This window comes from Pelophylax lessonae (genome assembly GCF_965119305.1).
Source record: "Pelophylax lessonae genome assembly, chromosome: 5".
Taxonomy (NCBI): Eukaryota; Metazoa; Chordata; class Amphibia; order Anura; family Ranidae; genus Pelophylax; species Pelophylax lessonae.
In genome coordinates, this window is record NC_138772.1 from 279,131,910 (window position 1) to 279,149,491 (window position 17,582).

Consider the following 17,582-nt stretch of genomic DNA (forward strand, 5'->3'; position numbering starts at 1 on the left):
ATGCCTAAAGTACCTTCAGCCACAGAATACAACGTTCTTAGCTGTCAGGTAAACCCATGTGGGCTAATTTTTGGGGCCTTTTATGGCCGACACTTACTTATTTATCCTGTAAATGCCTAATGTACCTTCAGCCACAGAATACAACGTTCTTAGCTGTCAGGTAAACGCATGTGGGCAAATTTCTGGGGGCTGTAATGAGCGACATTTACTTATTTATCCTGTGAATGCCTAATGTACCTCCAGCCACAGAATACAAAGTTAAAGTTTTTGCTGTTAGGTAAACGCATGTGGGCTAATTTTTGGGGCCTGGAATGGCCGACACTCACTTCTTTAGCCTGTGAATACCTCATTTTTCAGACTGGAATTGAAAATCAATGGGTCTGTAAACGTTCTGCCAAATTTTGGAATGGATGCAGACCCATTTTACAGATGTGTGAATGGACCCTATATGTATTTGACATGTATTTACCGGCTGCTGTCAGTTCTGGCTGATTTAGGAAGAAAATTTTTTTTTTTTTGCTGTAAAAAAAAAAAATAATAATTTTTAGGGCAACTTTTCCAATTGCAATACTTCTGTTTTGACATTATCCATGTGGTGGGACTATTTATGCACAGCTAGTAAGTCTTTTGTGGCTGCAAATATGACCCAAAGGTTTTTAAAGTTTGCCTCCCATTAAAGTCAATGGGGCCCGCCACGAACTTGCGGTTCGCGGACATTTGAGAAAGTTTGCGGCTAACGTTCGCGAACCGCCCCGGCTGATGTCCGTCCATCACTATTCTTAGCCCCTAAGTGCATAACTTTACATTTATCAACAATAAACCTCATAGTGGAAGTTCTGGTCAGTGGTCTATCCTAATGACCAAGTAACCCAGTGAATTGTCAACTTAAAAGCTCTCTATGTTTGTTTTTGCTCCTAGATATCCCACCATATGATGCAGACGCTGCCAATGGGATGAGCAAGCTGACAGCTTTGGGTGACCTACCAGAGTCTGGAAAGTCATTACATAAACTCCTCTTTAAGGTGTCCTCATGAGATTTCAGCTTCTGCTTCCTCTGTGGGGACAGAAGGCATTTTGAGACTTTTCCCTTGTAACAGTGGTCTAGGAGGGTTGCCAACCAATAGTGATCCTTCTCCTTGATTCTACGCTCTCTCGGGTCCTTTTCGCAGGCTTTGAAGAATAAGGGAGCCCATGTACCTGAATTTTGCAGAGGCATGAGAAGCAAATTCCTCGGGGTCACTGAGGATTACAGTATCTGGAACTGCCTCATCCCAGCCACGTACTACTCCCAAGGGTTCTGTGGATGGAAAGTGTTGACATATTTCTTCCTCTGCTTCAATGCCTCCAAAACTGCCAGAATCCTCTTTCTCTTGTGTGTTCTGTGTCATCGCAAGAATGGTGTCTGCATAAAGTGGGCCTTGAGAGGTAAGGGTGTCCTCCTCTTCCTCCCACTGCTCTGCCTTGAGTGCCCAGTCCAAAATGCCATTGCAGAGTCTGCTCCAGCAGAAAAACAACAGGGATCACTGATGTATGGATTGTCACGGTCACCATCCTTGTCGCATCCTCAAATGGTGACAGTACCTTGCATGCTTCCTTTATCTTGTGGACAAGATAGATAGTAGTTTCCGCACATCAGACTCTATTTAATAGGACATATCAAAGGCAATATGTCACTAAGACATGATTGTGTGAACAAGAAGCAGTTTTGTAATCAAATAGAACGTTTTGCTAAGTCTGTCGTTGTCTAGATTATTTCTATAATAACAGACTATAGGTACTCTGGGTGACCATACCCAATTATTGTCTGCAATTTTTAATTTCACAATAATATTTAGAATTTCTGACTCCATGCAGCATTGTACTACAGAGTAGTAGAGTTTTAGGGCATATTTTATAGTCTGTGCATATGTATTTGTTTTTTGTTTTTTTTGTAGCTCAACAGATTACATTTGAAGAAATCAGCTTTGTAAATGAAGGGTTATTTTTTTGGTCTTTGAAGGAAAAGCACTTTCATTACATGCTCAAGCAAACACTTTAGTGCTTCTAAAAAATCCAATAAACACAGTTTGCTGCATCCATAAAAGATTTCTAGCTCTAATAGGGCAATCCCTATTAAACAGCAACGCTCACTGTAATTTGATGTCAATTACAGCTTAAAGTAGAAGTTCACCCTAAAACTAAAATCTCTAAATCTACTTGCAGCCACAATCTAAGACTAACCTTTCTAGCCCTGTAAAGCAAAAATCGCTATACGTGTCTCTTCTTAAGCCGCTCCAGGCCAGTCCCACGCTGAGCTGTCAGTGTGCCTTCTCTGTGTAGGTGTGTACACAGTGTAAGGTGGGACCTACAACGTATGACGTCAGCACGCTGGATGCTGTGGCCATCTTTATGATTAAAAACAAGAGCTTTTCCTTCAATATACATTTGAGTTATGTTGGTTTGATTGAACTTATTATACAATGGAGGCTTCTCTGTTTTTTGGGGATATGTCTACCATATGTCTGTTGATTTGTGCTGGCCATTTGGTGATTGATGAAATCCTGGAATATTGATATCATCAAAGTGATTGGGAGATCATATTTAAAGCACCTGTCAGGCTCCTCTGTCTCACCTCTATATGGACCCATTAGCTTGAATTATCATCATATTACAATATTTATAGACACTTTACCATACATTTTTAGCACTGCATATTCATATATAAATTTCTTATTTTTATTTTAGTTCAAGTTCAAATTTCGTTTTTTTGCTGGCTGCTATTACTATTATTACTTTTCCAAGCCGGATTTGCCTTCCTTTTTTTAACACATAAAAAAAAAAATTATTTGGGTACAGTGTTGCATGACCGTGCAAGTCAGTTAATTTAACGCAGTGCATATCACAAAAAATTGCCTGATCATAAAGGGGGTTAAATCTTCCAGAGGTTAAGTGGGTATGTAGAATTTGACTGGATTTCCACTTTAGAATTTAGGCAAATGCTCAATTTATTTTGTTCGTTATGCTTCATGAATGGGAACATGTAACAAATACAAAGTAGGAGTTATCCTAATTGTGCTGCTAAATTGGAAATATAATTATATTTGCATAAATAAATCTATATATAATATATATACAGTCAGGTCCATAAATATTGGAACATCGACACAGTTCTAATCTTTTTGGCTCTATACACCAACACAATGGATTTGAAATGACACAAACATGTGCTTTAACTGCGGACTTTCAGCTTGAATTTGAGGGTATTTACTTCCAAATCAGGTGAAAGGTGTAGGAATTACAACAGTTTGGATTTGTGCCTCCCACTTTTTAAGGGACCAAAAGTAATTAACTTTTTAATACTTTAACTTTTTAATACTTGGTTGCAAATTATTTGCAGTCAATTACAGCCTGAAGTCTGGAATGCTAGACATCACCAGATGCTGGGTTTCATCCCTGGTGATGCTCTGCCAGGCCTCTACTGCAACTGTCTTCAGTTCCTGCTTGTAATTGGGGCATTTTCCCTTCAGTTTTGTCTTCAGCAAGTGAAATACATGCTTAATCGGATTCAAGTCAGGTGATTGACTTGACCATTGCATAAAATTCCACTTTTTTCCCTTTAAAAAACTCTTTGGTTGCTTTCGCAGTAGGCTTCAGGTCATTGTCCATCTGCACTGTGAAGCGCCGTCCAATGAGTTCTGAAGCATTTGGCTGAATATGAGCACATAATATTGTCCGAAACACTTCAGAATTCATCCTGATGTTTTTGTCAGCAGTCACTTTATCAATAAATACAAGAGAAGCAGTTCCATTGGCAGCCATACATGCCCACGCCATGACACTACCACCACCATGCTTCACTGATGAGGTGGTATGCTTTGGATTATGAGCAGTTCCTTCCCTTCTTCATACTCTTCTCTTCCCATCACTCTGGTACAAGTTGATCTTGGTCTCATCTGTCCACAGGATGTTGTTCCAGAAGTGTGAAGGCTTTTTTAGGTGTTGTTTGGCAAACTCTAATCTGGCCTTCCTGTTTTTGAGGCTCACCAATGGTTTACATCTTGTGGTGAACCCTCTGTATTCACTCTGGTGAAGTCTTCTCTTGATTGTTGACTTTGATACACATACACCTACCTCCTGGAGAGTGTTCTTGATCTGGCCAACTGTTGTGAAGGGTGTTTTCTTCACCAGGGAAAGAATTCTTTGGTCATCCACCACAGTTGTTTTCCATGGTCTTCCGGGTCTTTTGGTGTTGCTGAGCTCACCGGTGCGTTCTTTCTTTTTAAGGATGTTCCAAACAGTTGATTTGGCCACAATTAATGTTTTGCTATCTCTCTAATGGGTTTGTTTTGTTTTTTCAGCCTAATGATGGCTTGCTTCACTGATAGTACAGCAACAGATTCCAAATGCAAATAGCACAATTGAAATTAACTCTGGACCTTTTATCTGCTCCTTGTAAATGGGATAATGAGGGACTAATACACACCTGGCCATGGAACAGCTGAGCAGCCAATTGTCCCATTACTTTTGATCCCTTAAAAAGTGGGAGGCACATATACAACTGTTATAATTCCTACACCTTTCACCTGATTTGGATGTAAATACCCTCAAATAAAAGCTGAAAGTCTGCAGTTAAAGCACATCTTGTTTCATTTCAAATCCATTGTGGTGGTGTATAGAGCCAAAAAGATTATAATTGTGTAGATGTCCCAATATTTATGGACCTGACTGTGTGTGTGTGTGTGTATGTGTATATATATATATATATATATATATATATATATATATATATTGTGGGGTTGATTAGCTCAGTGGCGGGCGTGGATGACCCCTTGGGGGGTTAGTTACACAGGGAGATAGCCGAGAAGTGTTTACAGTGTAAAGTTTTATTCTTGCAATTTACTTCACACAAGTGCAAGCCTCAAAAACATCAAAATAAAATAAAACACAAAATAAATCCTTGCCACTGTGGGCGGCTACCTTCTCACACACAGGAACCTATCTAATGAAGTCTGTCCCCAACCTACTGTTGGGCAGACTTGGCTGATCATACAGCAGACTCTCAATAGTCCATGTTTTATCTTCACACAACAAATGTTCATTGAACATGTCCCTTTTCCTCTTCACATTGAACATGTCCCTTTGCTTGTCTCTTCACATAGTATCACGTACCTGGAGATGAGCCTGACACTGTGAGGAAGGCCTCCCTTGCGCCTCAGACTCGGGACCCCTGATAGTGCAGACAGGGGACACCTGAGTGTAGAGTAGCACGAGCGCCTGGAGACTTGCTTGGAGCGGACGAAGGCTACTGGTGAAGGTTGCCAGAGAAGTCCGATGAGCAGGGTGTTGAGCAGGCAGCAGGTGCAGGAAGAAGGGGTTCCTGGGTAACAGGAGGAGCTTCCTATGCAGGATGGACGGATTCAGGGATGACAGAAGCGTAGTAAGACAAGCCAGGTCAGGAGCCAATCGGTAACGTAAGAGCCAGTAGGAGCAGACAGGGAGAGAGGTCACGGGACAAGCCAAGGTCGGTGCAGGTGGAGATCAGAGAATCGTCAGGGCAAGCCGGGTCTGGAACTAGGAACAAGATGCAGGTAAACAGGTAACGGGTATCCAAGGCTGAAGACAAAGCAGCACTGAACCTGTGTGCTGATCCAGCTTAAATAGTGCTCTTCCTTGATGAGAAGGGTGGAGCCAGGATTAGCCTGTGGGTTTAACTCATCCTCTGCCAGAGCCTTCCTGACATGGCCCCCCCCCCAATGGGCAGCCTCCGGATGCCCAACTGGGCCATTCTTGCTGGGTGGGCCCAGTTGAAAGCCTGTATGAGTCTTTTGGCATGGATGTTTTCTTCAGGTTCCCAGGAATTGTCTTCAGGACCATACCCCTTCCATTTAATCAGGTACTGTACCTGATTCCTCCTTTTCCTGCAACCCATAATTGCTTCAACCTCAAACTCCTCTTCACCGTTGACTACCACAGGTTCAGGGGGACCATTGTCCCTTTCAGGAAAGGGGTTCGGTAATGCAGGTTTTAACAGAGACACATGGAAAACGGTGGATTTTGAAAGAATCAGGTAGTACCAGTTCATAAGAGACGTCATTGATTCTTCTTTTAATAGGGAAGGGAACCACAAATTTTGGTCCAAGTTTTCTTGAGGGACAGATAAGTTTCAAATTGGTTGTGGCCAACCATACCTGATCACCAGGTTCCAATATCAACTCTCCCTTTCTTTTCCTGTCAAAGAATTTCTTATTATTTTCTTGAGCTTTAGCCATGGTTTCCCGAAGTAACTCAGTGTTGGATGCAAAAAAGTTTACTGTATCCTGGACAGCAGGGACAGGGCATTCAGGTACAGTGGTGATCAGAAAGGAAGGGTGGTAACCATAATTGGCAAAAAATGGAGTCTGCTTGGTAGTCAAATGTTCAGAGTTGTTGTATGCGAACTCCGCTAGTGGCAATAGCGTCACCCAATCATCCTGGGAAAAGGACGAGAAACAGCGTAAATACTGTTCTAGTGTCTGATTGGTCCTTTCCGTTTGACCATTGGTCTGTGGGTGGTAAGCTGACGAAAAGGACAGTTCAATATCCAATTTCTCACAAAGGGATTTCCAAAATCTAGAGGTGAACTGAACTCCACGGTCGGATACTATGTTGGCAGGAACTCCATGCAGTCTCACAATCTCTTTAATGAACAACTTAGCTGTATCCTTGGCAGAGGGGGTGCCCTTCATGGGCAAAAAATGCTCCATCTTGGATAGACGTTCTACCACCACAAAGATGGTAGTGTAGCCTTCAGATGGCGGGAGTTCAACGATGAAGTCCATCGAAATAATTTTCCATGCTCTGTCAGGGACTGGTAAGGGTTTGAGCAAGCCCCAAGACTTAGACCTGGGGGTCTTGTTCCGGATACATGTAACACAAGTTTCAATGTATTTTTTACAGTCCTTCTGTAGATCAGGCCACCAAAAGGTGCGTTGAAGCAACTCAGAGGTCTTATGGACTCCAAAATGACCTGCAATGGTCATGGCAGAGACCCAGGACAGGGACCCGCAATCTTTCAAGTACGAATATTTTGTCATTGTGCCATAAGAATCCGTCCTTAACTTGTAAGGACACTCCGGGAAGTGGGGAAATATCCTCAGAGGCCTCTCTGAGCTGTAGCAGTAAGTTCTCTTGTAGTAACAGGAAGTTTCCTGACGACAGAATTGTATCTGGGACTACAGATCTCTCAGCATCAGAAAACATACGGGATAATGCATCCGGTTTTGTGTTCTTTGATCCCGGCCTGTAAGTGACATGAAAGGAAAATCTAGAGAAAAAGAGAGCCCACCTGGCCTGGCGAGGCTTCAAGCGTTTAGCTGCTCGTAAATATTCTAGATTCTTGTGATCTGTGTACACTAGAATTGGATGGGCTGCCCCTTCTAAGAGGTATCTCCATTCTTCCAGGGCTGCCTTAATTGCCAAGAGCTCTCGATCACCGACGTCATAATTCCTCTCTGCCGGAGATAACTTGCGTGAGAAGAAGGCAACGGGGTGTAACAGAGCTTTGGCTCCTTGCCGCTGCGATAATACTGCTCCTACAGCCGACTCAGATGCGTCCACTTCTAGGACGTAAGGCAGGCCAGGATCTGGGTGCCGAAGGACAGGTGCAGAGGTGAAGAAGGCTTTTAGAGTTTCAAATGCGGTCTGCGCCTCAGGAGTCCACAGGAACCGGGTACCTTGTCTGGTTAGCTGAGTGATGGGGGAGATGATTGCAGAGAAATTTTTGATAAACTTCCGATAAAAGTTTGAGAACCCTACAAACCGTTGCACCCCTTTCTTATCAGAGGGGACTGGCCAGTGTAAAATGGCAGAAACCTTTTGAGGATCCATTTTAATACCTTCTGTGGAGAGGATCAGACCCAGGAATTGGATACTCTGACGATCGAACTCACACTTCTCAGGTTTTGCATATAAGCCATGCTGTCTGAGACGGGCTAGGACACTTCTTACGTGTTCATGATGGTCTTCTATGGTGGAGGAAAATATCAAAATGTCATCAAGATAAACAATAACAAATAAGTCCAGAAAATCTCGGAAAATGTCATTAACAAAGTGTTGGAAGGTGGCTGGGGCGTTGCAAAGCCGAAAGGGCATCACTAGGTACTCATAGTGCCCGAAACGGGTGCGAAATGCTGTTTTCCACTCGTCACCTTCCCTGATTCGCACTAGATTATATGCCCCCCGTAAGTCCAATTTAGTAAAAATGGTGGCACAGCGGAGTCTCTGAAACAGTTCTGGCACTAATGGTAACGGGTAACGATTTTTGATCATAATTTTATTTAGATCACGATAGTCCACACAGGGGCGGAGCGAGTGGTCCTTTTTTTCTACAAAGAAAATCCCAGCTGCTGCCGGGGATGTGGAAGGGCGGATAAACCCCTTTCTCAGGCTATCATCAAGGTATTCCTTTAGTGCTGCAAGTTCAAGCTCAGTGAGGGGAAAAATCCGTCCGAAGGGTATTTCGGCTCCGGGAAGAAGCTCGATAGAGCAATCGTATGGTCTGTGAGGGGGAAGAGTCTCTGCTCCCTTCTTGCTGAAGACATCCAAGAAATCGTGGTAGGTTGCAGGCACAGAGGAGCACGATTCGATATCAGAGTCTATGCACAGTAATGAAGACAGGGGGTCTTGTGGTTGGAAACAACAGAGTTGTTGACAGTAAGATGACTGGAATTTAATCTCCCCTGTTTTCCAATTAATGCAGGGATTGTGTGCCTGCAGCCATGGCATGCCCAGAATGATGGGAAATAGAGGTGAGGTGATGACATCTAGGCGTAGTAGCTCCTGGTGGTTACCAGATATGGTAGCATGCAAGGGAAGAGTTTCTTGTGTGACAGGTCCAGATCTGATACGAGATCCATCGGCCAAATGGATAGTCAGTCCCTGTGATCTGGGCCTTAGCGGAACTTTTAGCTGAGTTGCAAATTTCAGATCAATAAAACAGCTACAGGCTCCTGAATCAATAATGGCGGGTGCCTGGATAGCCCCTTCTGGAAGCTGTAATGAGATAAGAACAGTCAGGTGAGATGAATTGTGGGGGCACAACCCTTGGTTAGTAGAGGAAAGGGTTAGGCACTTACGGCTCTTAGCTGGACAAGACCTCACAAAGTGTCCATCTTCTCCACAGTACAGGCACAAGTTATTCAGTCGCCGGCATTGACGTTCTTCTGGGGTGAAAGAAGGACGGATTATGCCAAGCTGCATTTGTTCAGAAGAGTCAGTAGTGGGAGGAACGGATGCTGAGGGTGTCGGACCAGAAGGTCTGAAGACTCGAGGCATCATCCATACGGGTCGGGATTGACCGGATGATCTTTCTGCACGGCGTTCTCTTAGGCGTCTATCAATCTGGATCGCCAGGTGTATCAGGGCTTCCAGAGTATCTGGCACCCCTACACGGGCCAATTCGTCTATCGGAGAGTCAGATAGTCCCATCCGAAATTGGAAGCGGAGGGCAGCATCATTCCAGTTAGTATCAGCACTCCACCTTCTAAAGTCAGTTACATAGTCTTCTGCTGCTCTGCGGCCTTGCTGAAGGGTTTAGAGGGCTACCTCAGCAGTAGTAGTTTTCTGGGGGTCCTCATATAACTGGGCCATAGCTGTAAAGAACAAGGTTAAACTGGATAAGCAGGGATCCTTTTGTTCAAGCAAACGGTGGGCCCAGGACTGGGGTTCGCCTTGTAGAAGGGAAATAGCGAAGCCTACTTTAGTGGCCTCGAGTGAAAAGGTCCGGGGTTGCAGCGCAAAATAAAGTTCACAGGCGTTTTGGAAGGACCTGAACTTGCTGCGATCACCAGAGAACTTTTCCGGGGTAGGTACACGAGGTTCTGGAGGTAAAACCATTACTGTAGGTGCAGCAGGAGATCCCCCCTGGGCGTTTGAAGAGGAGGCTGGCGGGGTAAGTGACTGGATCCGTTCTTCAAGTTGGGTGTAGCCTTCTTGTAAGTCTTTGACTGATCGGGTCAGTGCCGCCAGGTGATGACATAACTCGTCCATAGGGGAGGTTCCTCGGTCAGGCTCAGACATTTGGCTGCTTTGTACTATCACGTACCTGGAGATGAGCCTGACACTGTGAGGAAGGCCTCCCTTGCGCCTCCGACTCGGGACCCCTGATAGTGCAGACAGGGGACACCTGAGTGTAGAGTAGCACGAGCGCCTGGAGACTTGCTTGGAGCGGACGAAGGCTACTGGTGAAGGTTGCCAGAGAAGTCCGATGAGCAGGGTGTTGAGCAGGCAGCAGGTGCAGGAAGAAGGGGTTCCTGGGTAACAGGAGGAGCTTCCTATGCAGGATGGACGGATTCAGGGATGACAGAAGCGTAATAAGACAAGCCAGGTCAGGAGCCAATTGGTAACGTAAGAGCCAGTAGGAGCAGACAGGGAGAGAGGTCACGGGACAAGCCAAGGTCGGTGCAGGTGGAGATCAGAGAATCGTCAGGGCAAGCCAGGTCTGGAACTAGGAACAAGATGCAGGTAAACAGGTAACAGGTATCCAAGGCTGAAGACAAAGCAGCACTGAACCTGTGTGCTGATCCAGCTTAAATAGTGCTCTTCCTTGATGAGAAGGGTGGAGCCAGGATTAGCCTGTGGGTTTAACTCATCCTCTGCCAGAGCCTTCCTGACACATAGCAACCATTCCTTTGCTTGTCTCTTCACATAGCAAACAGTTCATTTATTTCTTTTCACATAGAAATAGTCCAGACCTCACCTTGAGTAGTCTTTAGTCTTAATTAATTCCCCCTTCACACAGGAAATGTCCATTGGATTCTTTTCACATAGAAACGATCCAAGACCTCACCTCGAGTAGTCTTCACACTTGTTACCCTCCTCAGCGAACATCGCTTCAGGAGGTCTTCCCCATGCTCACACAGCTTTCAGGGGGCACTCATCTGACTGTCCTCCTCTCCCCATGCCCACACAGCGTCAGGAGGCAGCAATCCTTAGACTTCCTTTGGACAAATTATAGAGACCTTAACTTCCTCATTCCGAACAGCTGAAGGCCTTTCAACTTCCTTAAGCCGTCCTGGCTACCTTTTCAGCCGACACCCTATAGTAATTGGTGAACTTTCTACACCAGGTGGAAATGTATCTCCTGTCTGTGACTACATCCACAGATTTACCTGACTTCCTGTCACATACCCCCCCTCTTGTTTCAACCCTAGGGTTGGGACACAGTTTTCCAGGCACGCATGTGTCAGGCACTGCTCTTGACTCTCACTGATAAGCCTCCTAGTATTTTCCCTCCCCAGTGCATTAACAACTGCTAACCTTTGTTGAAATGCTTGTAGGGGTGGCTCTTTCTTTAAGTCCGTTAGCTTGTCTATACACACTTGTTTTGGCTGATCCTCTCCATCTTCATATAGCCAATTCTCTGTATCTTCAAGCTTCAGGATGAAACTGTTTCTGTCATCTTCATTGACAGATTTCTCATAAATGTCAGACAGCTTGTCCCTCATCTCATATACACATTCTTCAACTGCATTTTTGGCATAATTTTGCTCCTTCTCAGGTTTGTCCTGCATAACCATCTGTCCTATCCACCAAGGAGGACCGTGATCCATAGGCAACTCAATTGTGCTAGTCTTAAAGTCTTCAACATTCTTGAGCCGCCTCTCTCTGCAATCAATAAATGATTTCCACAAAACTTTGAGAACCTCTGCTTCACTTGGCTTTGATCCAAGTAGGGACTCTTGACGTCCCTCTGTGACTTGAGTTGCCTCTCCATACAGCTGTACACAATCATTGACTCTTTGTTGTAAAAGGGAATGATCTTCTTTCTTGAGCTTAGCTTGCTCTAAGATGCTGTGCAGAGGGCCTTCCATTTGCAACAACAGGCAGTCACACATTTCTTCAAAGGGACCCCTGTTCCTTTTTCCAGAGACATCATCAACTTTCCTTCCACCAACACATGGGTCAAAGGCAACAACACAGTCTATTACAGGTTTCTTCAATGCACTTTCTGCTGAACTATTTGACCGCTCAAGGTCAGCTGGTTCCTTTTCTTTATCTGAACTCCACATGGAATGTATCTCAAGATCACGATAAAACTTCTGCCACCTGTCTTTCACCAGTTCCATTTTGGAAATATTCCCTGAAAATCACTTGAAATTCATTTGCTTCACGTTTTCACCAACAGCCTTAGTTTTCTCCACTAGGTGGTGTTTGCTTTTTTCTCCAAGTTTTATATCACTTGCTTTAGTTTTCTCCACTAGGTTTTCAGCCTGAACTGAGAAATCATCACATTTCTTACACAGCTCCTTTGTTTGCTGAAGCTCTAATGGTACATTTTCCAATGCTTGAAGTTTTTGAAGGAACTGTTTATTCCAAAGGGGTGATTCAAGCCACATGTCATCACATTTCTGATGCTCACTCAGGACAGACCCCAAAACACTGATCCTTTTAAAAACTGCATCAGGCACACTATCCCCTCTTTGGGACAGATCCACTGTTGCCTGTAATTCCTCTTCAAGTTCTTCCAACTGAATCTTCATCTCTTCTACTTGCTGTTCTAAGGCTCGCTTAGACTTTTCTAGCTCCTGAACGCTTTTCCCAACATCATCCTTGGAGCTGACCAAATCTTCCATTTCTGTACGCAGCTGTTTGTTAACTTTTTCTAGTTCAACCTTACACTCTAGAGCTTCCTCCAAGGAGCGAGCCAAGAACAGGGCTTTGCTCTCTTTATCACGCACCTCCGTTTTTGCACGGTCGCGTTCTTCTGCATATTTTGCAGACACAGTCTTCTCCTCACCAAGCATCTGATCAAACCTCTTTTTCACATTTTCAACATTCTCTAATGAACCAACGCTTTCTTCCATGCGTTTTTTCATATCCGCTATCTGAGCTTGCAGTGTTGCGACTTGCTCTGATAGGTTTTTCTTTGCTTCCTCCTCCTCCTTTAATTGTTCCAGGAAGCCATTTTTCTCATCTTCCATTTGTTTGAGCTTTTTGCTAAAACTCAGCCTTTGACACCTCTCTTCCTGTAAGAGTTCCTGCGTGTCTTGCAGCTGCGATTCCAAGATAGAAAAATCTTTGGCAATTTCTCTAGATTTGCTGTCTGCTTGAGAAAGCTGATTTGTAACATTGTCCAACTCAACCTGCAGTCGGTTTGCCTTTTCTGACAGCTTAGCATACAATCGGTCACCTTCTGACACCTTGACTTGCGATTCCAGAAGCTGTGCCTCTACTTTTTTTCTCTTGTGTTCAGAATCTCCTTTTCCCTGCATAAGAGCCTTCATCTCATTGGCTAGTTTCTGGGAATGAGACTGTAATTCTGCCACACAGGCTTCTTTCTTCTTTAGCTGCTGCTGGACACGTTGGACTACATCTTTCCAACTTTCACAGTTCGTACGCAAATCATCTACCACATTGCTCAAAGTGGTGAGCTCATACACAGTACTCAGTAATTTAGCCTCTCTCTCACTTTTCTCCTTGTCGCTGAGAGACAATGTCATTTTCAGAGAGACCACCCCCTGCAGGTCTATTTTTGTAGCTTCTAAAGACTGAAGACTTTTTTTCAGCTGATTGCGCAACTCCAACATATCACACATACTTTGCTCCTTCAAAGTCTGAATTTCACTTTCCTTTTCCATGAGGATGGTATCTTTCTCCATTATAGTCCTCTCTACGTTTTTGTAACTCGGAAAAAAGAAGAGCAGTGGATTCTTCCCACTGTAACACCTGAGCCTGCACGTTTCTATGCTCCATCCTAAGCAACTCCAGGGCTTGTTCCTTTTCTTCCATTTTCCGTTTCAAGGCATCTTGAACTCAGAGAGACAACTCAGCCCTGCACACATACTCGGTTTCCTCCAAAACGATGGCCTCCATTGGCTGCTGGCGTATCTGTTTCCAGCCTGCCATGCTCTCTTGGTGAGCCTGTTGTTGAGCTGCAAAGCTCCGCTGAAAATCCGCATTTGCCCCAGTGTTGCTAGGGACAACAACCTTTCTCTTTAGCAGATTCTGTTCAGGCATGGATGGGGCTCGTTCAGGCGGTAACATCCCCTCCATCCACAGAATCTGGTCTCTCATTTCAGTTATCTTTGCATCTTTCAGACATTTTGACCGCCCCATCTTCAATAACTCCACAATAAATTTTTCACAGTCCAGCAAAAAATTTTGAGACCACTGTCTCTTTAAAGCCAGTAGCTTTTCTCTCTCTTGCAGGATCTCCTTTCCTGCAGACACAGTTTGTGCAGTCTCATGCACCAGACACAACAAAGTCCATCAAAAATTTTGAGACCACTGTCTCTTTAAAACAAGTAGTTTTTCCTCTCTTTCAGGATCTTCTCTCCTGCACACATAGATTGTGCAATCTCATGCACCAGACAAAGTTCATAGAACATATGCACTTCTTTGCAGGGATCTCTGCTTCTGCCCAATGCATACCTCCACCATATGTGAGATTGATTAGCTCGGTGGCAGGCGTGGATGACCCCTTGGGGGGTTAGTTACACAGGGAGATAGCCGAGAAGTGGTTGCAAACAACAGTGTAACGTTTTATTCTTGCAATTTACTTCACACAAGTGCAAGCCTCAAAAACATCAAAATAAAATAAAACACAAAACAAATCCTTGCCACTGTGGGCGGCTACCTTCTCACACACAGGAACCTATCTAATGAAGTCTGTCCCCAACCTACTGTTGGGCAGACTTGGCTGATCATACAGCAGACTCTCAATAGTCCATGTTTTATCTTCACACAACAAATGTCCATTGAACATGTCCCTTTTCCTCTTCACATTGAACATGTCCCTTTGCTTTTCTCTTCACATAGCAACCATTCATTTGCTTGTCTCTTAACATAGCAAACAGTTCATTTATTTCTTTTCACATATAAATAGTCCAGACCTCTCCTTGAGTAGTCTTCAGTCTAAATTAATTTCCCCTTCACACAGGAAATGTCCATTGGTTTCTTTTCACATAGAAACGATCCAAGACCTCACCTCGAGTAGTCTTCACACTTGTTACCCTCCTCAGCGCACATCGCTTCAGGAGGTCTTCCCCATGCTCACACAGCTTTCAGGGGGCACACATCTGACTGTCCTCCTCTCCCCATGCCCACACAGCGTCAGGAGGCAGCAATCCTTAGACTTTCTTTTGACAAATTATAGAGACCTTAACTTCCTCATTCCGAACAGCTGAAGGCCTTTCAACTTCCTTAAGCCGTCCTGGCTACCTTTTCAGCCAACACCCTATAGTAATTGGTGAACTTTCTACACCAGGTGGAAATGTATCTCCTGTCTGTGACTACATCCACAGATTTACCTGACTTCCTGTCACAATATATATATATATATATAAAGCATATGTTCGCAGACTTGATGTGTGGCTTATATGCATCTTCCAAAATATGTGGAAGCACACAAAAATAATTTGGTTATCAGTGTATAGTGATTTGGCTTAACAATTCTTTCTTGCATACACATTTCTAAACCGTTTCATGTTGTGCATAAAGGAATGGCATAATAGGTGCTGCTAAAATGCCTTTATTGCATTTAATACAGGCTTTTGGCAGACATTACATTCCACCTTCAATCGTTTAAATATGCATACTGCAGAAAAGATAACTGGGGTAAAGGCAACAAAATATGCAATTTGCTTTCATAATTATCACTTAATAATTTAACAGATGTCTACAAAATATTTTATGATTTGTGATATGAAAAAGGCTTCTAGTTGGTTACATGTTTAAGATGCAGTGCAGTGCACAGAACGTTACCTCTTACTATGTAGGTCAGGGCAGCAAGAAGCTAATGAAAGTTTAATCTACAGCTTTAACAAAGCTTATGTAACAAAACTGCATAAAATCAAGTTAAACACATGACATTACTATGATGTAAGAATAAACTGCATTCTTTAAGAGTAAAAAAAAAAAAAAAAAATAATACGTTTATTGTCAATTAATTACACAGAAGTTGCTCTGTAACACTTTGCTTTAGCTGATCTGTAGATAAATAGAGATCTGAGGATTAATGGTTTTGTTTACAGGCAAATGAGATCGAAAACATATTGCTATTTTGTGTAGCAGGCTTTTAATTTTGTTTTTAGAATTGATGAGCCTAGCATCTTGAGAGGAAGCTGAGAACATATGTTTATAAATGCTGAGATGTACTTTGTTCAGTATTTCAATATGAAAGAGGAAGCCATACTAATTATGAAAAAATATGTAGCTCTTTACTTTTCTTTAATTTTACACTGCCTTATTTATCACTGCCCTACACATACAGTAACATAATTTCCACCAGATAATGTAAAACTATATTTAAAAAAAATCTCTAGTAGATGATATGCTGCAAACGCCATGGGGGGCATTTATCATAACTGGAGCAGGCATTATCTGGAGCAGCTGTGCATGGCAACCAATAAGCTTCTATCTTTAGCCTTTTCTATTTAAGCCATGAAAATGGAAGATAGAAGCTGATTGGTTGGTCAGCACAGCTGCTTCAGATTCTGCCTGCTCTAATTTTGATGTGAGCATAAAAACATGTGAGCATATTTTATTACAATGTACTGCTGCTTAACCACTTCTGGACCGGAAGATTTTCCTACTTAATGACCAGGCCATATTTTGCATTTCGGCACTGCATTACTTTAACAAGCAATTGCGCGGTCGTGCGATGCTGTACCCAAATACAATTTATGTCCTTTTTTCCCACAAATAGAGCTTTCTTTTGGTGGTATTTGATCACCTGTGTGATATTAATTTTTTGTGCTATAAACAAAAAAAAGAGCTACAATTCTGAAAAAAAAAAAAACAATATTTTTCACATTCTGCTATAAGACATTCTCAAAAAAAAATATTTAAATATCAAAATTTTTTAACATTTTAGGCCAATTTGTTTTCTGCTACATATTTTTGGTAAAAAAAAAAATCACAATAAGCGTATTTTGATTGGTTTGCGCAAAAGGTATCACGTCTGCTAACTACAGGAAAGATTTATGTCAGTTTTATTGATTTTTTTTTTTTATTAGTAATGGCAGCGATATGCGATTTTTAGTGGGACTGCGACATTGCGGCAGACAGATCGGACCCCTAACTTAAATTTTTGACACTTTTGGGGGGACCAGTGACATTACTACAGTAATCAATGCTAAAAATTTGCACTTTTACTGTAATAATGACACTGGCAGGGAAGGGGTTAAAACTGTGGGTGATCAAGGGGTTAAGTGTGAGCCCAGGGGAGTGATTCTAACTGGGTGGGGGGCGTGGCTTGTGAAATGGTCACAGAGACCTGTGTTCCTCTATAGAAGGCTCACAGGCTCTCTGCGATCATTCCATGGAGAAGGACGGTCGGCTGTGTTTACAACAGCTGACTGTTCTTCTCTCTCAGTGGGGAGCGATTGCGGGTGTCAGGCGGCAATCAGAGCCACCTGACCGGTGCATCGGAGTCCCCCAGTGGGGAGCGATTGTGGGTGTCAGGCAGCAATTGGAGCCTCCTGACCGGTGCATCGGAGTCCCTTAGCTGCAGGCGCGCGACCAACGTAGGTCTACGTCGGTTTGCGCAGGATTGCTGTACTGCTGCATTAAATAGGCGGCGGGTGGTTGGGAAGAGGTTAATATATTGACATACCTTCTTAGAC